This window comes from Sinocyclocheilus grahami, unplaced genomic scaffold (assembly GCF_001515645.1).
Source record: "Sinocyclocheilus grahami isolate Dianchi unplaced genomic scaffold, SAMN03320097.WGS_v1.1 scaffold122.1, whole genome shotgun sequence".
In the NCBI taxonomy this organism is placed as follows: domain Eukaryota; kingdom Metazoa; phylum Chordata; class Actinopteri; order Cypriniformes; family Cyprinidae; genus Sinocyclocheilus; species Sinocyclocheilus grahami.
This window is the reverse complement of record NW_015505301.1, coordinates 1,139,056-1,143,038: the sequence shown is the minus strand read 5'-3', so window position 1 is coordinate 1,143,038 and position 3,983 is coordinate 1,139,056. Positions and strand designations below refer to the sequence as shown.

The 3,983-nt window shown below is 37.6% G+C and overlaps 1 long non-coding RNA gene across 1 annotated transcript; it reads right to left on the bottom strand.

Moving 5' to 3' along the window:
- Window positions 1-252: 252 nt before the first annotated feature.
- On the bottom strand, window positions 253-3,238 carry LOC107589931 (uncharacterized). Its single transcript, XR_001609723.1, has 2 exons — window positions 2,793-3,238; window positions 253-2,616 (listed from the first exon to the last, which is right to left on the bottom strand). It is a non-coding gene; the product is annotated as an uncharacterized lncRNA (long non-coding RNA).
- Between the last annotated feature and the right edge of the window lie 745 nt (window positions 3,239-3,983).

The window sequence follows — 3,983 nt, the reverse complement described above, 5'->3', positions numbered from 1 at the left end:
GCCCATGAAGCCCCCCCCCCTCCCCCCCCCTCCTTCAGTCGAGCACGGCCTTCTGTCTCATACTTACACTGCAAGCCCTTTCCGTCAGTCTGCGCCGATGCATTCACCGTAGTGTGACTTAGGTCTCCCCTGAAAAGACTCTGTGACAGTGGCATCGGAATCCTTGTCTCCCATGAATGTATTCCTTCCTCTCTTTTTCCCTGTCTTTCTTCCTCTGGACTTCAGGCTCTTCTTAAGATGACGTTCTTTTTGCCCAACCATCTTTCTCTCCGACTCCTTTCCAATCTGACGTTCCAAAACAGGCAAGAAGACTGCATTTGAAATCCACGCTCAAAATTCTGCCATTTTGCCTTTGTTTTCTTTTTTGTTTTGTTTCAGAGTGCAAATAAAGATAGAATGATGTTGAAATGGCATCTACATATAGATTATGAGAATTCAGATGATGGTTTGTAAAACTAGACTTAATTTAGTCAAGAGGTTTATTGTGTATTAAATTAAGTTTTATTCTAATGTATAGTTTCTTTTTAAAGTGACATTGTAGATTTCTTTATAAAGCATCGGTTAGAAAGAGAAAAATCACTCAGAGTGCATATGAATTGCCGCAGAATAAGAAAAACGTTCAACATACCTATGGATTTTGTTTTCCTTGGTCCAGTAGTTTCAGAAAGAATGTGATTTTTGTGGTTGGTAAAATGAAATGCTGGTAGATTGTAAATACCAATAATGGGAAGGGGGGAATCTGTTTCATATTATATTTATTTTTTTATTTTGTTTTTCAATGTATTTCCCCTTCCTCCCATCAAAGTCCAGTCTTAACTGTTTCTGGAACGGAGTTTCTCACGACGAGCATGTTCGTTTGGCGGGAAGAGGAGGATGTGCTGATTCCTATGGTAGCCTACTAAGGAAGGGGAGCTGGGGTGAGGTGGTCCTTCTTTCCTGGGTGGGGGTCTGGGAGGGTCCTGTGTGTACAGTGTACAGATACTCACTTGCTTCTAAGCCTTTAGCCGGGAGCCCCACCGGAGGAACCCAACACAGCCATAAACTCAACACTGAAGCGTGCTTGCTTTGCTGTGTGGAGTGACGTGCTTCATGCCAGATGCGATCGGTACAAGGTGTGTGTAAGAAAAGACAACAAGCAATAAATTTAAATCCAATGTAACTTGAGATTTTATTTTGTTTTGTTTTGTAATTTTTGTACAGGACTTTTCAGGAGACACATTTTTGCTCCCCGGTTCAAACAAACTCAGTATTAAAGACAGATTTTTTTATTGTGATCTCTATTTTGAGAAAAACAACAACGAGATGTCTAAAACTAGCCTACTTGTTCCTCAGTGAAAAGCAGGTTTAAGTTCTGGTGTAGCCAAAAAATATAAATGAATAAATAAAAAAGCAGCATTTATCATTTAGTTTTGCGTGGCTATCCTATTCCTACATTCACACTTAATTTTCGCCATCTTGAAAAGCCGGATCAACGGTTCAGATTTGGATCACTACAGGCACGTGAACTTAACGCTGTAATGTAGGCTACGCAATACAGTTCGAGTTTTCGGACGTTTTTCGTTGCCTAGTTGAGGACGAAGCCAAATTTCCTTGCCTTTTAATTGATCGGTAGACTTACGCATAAGTTAACACTTTCATTTTGTTTTTGTCTCATGTCTGCACACAGTTTGTATCGGGGTTAGATTGTCGGCCTTTAGCTTTCGCTGAAAATATCGCCATGTCATCTGTGTTTAAGCTGGTGTATTAAAAAACAAGAAAGTAGGCTACTACATGTTTTTATTAAGTATATACTGTGTGTACCAGCAGCAACTGAGGTTTGCGACGACCAGCTCTGTCATTATGCGCTGAAGGTGTCGTGGTTGTGTACGAATATACCTGGTGTTTTGGTATAGCTTTAGCTTTTCCTTTTGAACACTGTAAATACGAATTTGATTTCACATTGTTTGGGTGAATCGTCACTCTGCCCACCATTCAAAACTTTCTGTATCCTTTGAGAATCGCCTGCATTCTCACGTGGGTTAAAAACTCGATTTAGCCTAATAATCGATTCCAGTGCTAGCGTTTTGTCGACTAAATCGAGCACTCATTTATTCCGAGCTTTTTTGATCACAATTTTGATGAATGTTGGATGCCTTGAACAAGGACTGACATCCAGACGCATCTATCATATTGGAGAATAGCCAGTTTTGAGGTCGCACCTGTACCACTACCCTCTGCAAAGTCCAAAGATTGTCAAGATTTTGAAATGAATATAAGCCATGATGTGAAGGTGGTGCAGAGTTTTCTAGTCTTTTTACCAGTGCAAGTGCAAAAAGAGCCATTTGTCCTAAAATAAATCAATCAATCAATCAATGGAATTGTAACGGCTATTGAATTTCCTAAAATTGTCTTTACCTTACCTTTTGGGGTTTTTTTCTGAGACTTTAAATGTCTTTTTGTATAGTCTGCCAATTTCTTAGAGCTAAATGTAACAACCTTGAAATGCTAAAACTTAGCATATTGCCTTAGATCTGTTTTACTGTCTTGTATATTACAAAAGTTGTCTGTATTATATTTGTATAGTGAACCATTGACAGGATCGACCCAGTTCATTACTGCTCCTCTATTGCTGGATACCTACATAGGCCTACTTGTCTCTCTTTCTCTCTTTATTCCCTCACACACCTGCACTCTCGCTCTCAGTCTCAATATTGCTCATTTTCCATGTTTTGTTTGTGATCAGTTGTGGGTTTTATTATTTGTACAGTCTTGATTTTGCCCCAGTTCATTACTGCTCCTCTATTGCTGGATACCTACATAGGCCTACCTGTCTCTCTTTCTCTCTTTATTCCCTCACACACCTGCACTCTCGCTCTCAGTCTCAATATTGCTCATTTTCCATGTTTTGTTTGTGATCAGTTGTGGGTTTTATTATTTGTACAGTCTTGATTTTGCCCCCTCAGTTATGAATGATGCAATGGGAAATCGAAGCAATATGTAATTTATAAGGACTTTTTGGAGAAAGCTTACAGTGTTGCGCTCCTGAGATGTATTCCCCCCCCCCTACCCCCCCCAGTTGTGGTCACAAACATCTCTGTTCATCCGCATCGATGTGTGTAATCTTAGTGTGAGCCTTTTATGCAAAGTTAGATATACCGAGAGAAATTTAAATACAGTTATGCAAGTTGTCAACTATAATATGGCTTTGCTGATGCTATTTGATGTTGAATCAAATTGAATTGTAAATAAAGAATTCTGTTATTGCAACATTTATAATCATCTCACGGCTCATGTTTTCACTTTCCAGAGAAAATGTTATTCGTCTCGTCTGTGTGATGCATAGATCTTTGTAAAAGGTTTTGGATATTTAAAAAGGTGGAAAACCTTGTTATGGGATAGTTAGTACTGAATTAATAATACGGGTTAATGGATGAAACGCCAAATACTAACGCAACAAATCGTGTTTATTCCAATGGAAAATTGGCTAAAATAAATAAAATGTAATACACTTATGCCTTGTTTAATAGAATTCCAGAACACTGAAAATATAGATATTTTGTTGAATTTGTCTCTGCATATTTGTGGTAAGTTGTTTGGTTTCATAATGTTAATTTTTGGTTATACGAAAAAAAAGTAAGCAAAAGTTGCCTTAAACCCACAAAGAATTCTGTCATTTGTAAATATGCATGAATGCGTAGCATATTAGGCCTATTATTTATATTATATGCATTTTATTAGTATAGTAGTATTGCTGGTGCTAATAATGACGGTGACCAATTTTGTTGCTGTAATTTGTGGTAACCTATATTAAGTTTACTTAATATTAAATATGTTTGATATTAGGTTTCGATCATTTATTAGCTAGCCTATATTTAGCTAAAACTAAAACAAAATATGATGTAGCCTATGCGGCTCACAGTAGAACTAGTTAATGAATATAAATCATTCATAACAGTAATAGTTATTGTGCTTATTATTTAGAACAAAAAGGCCTATGTCTTTAG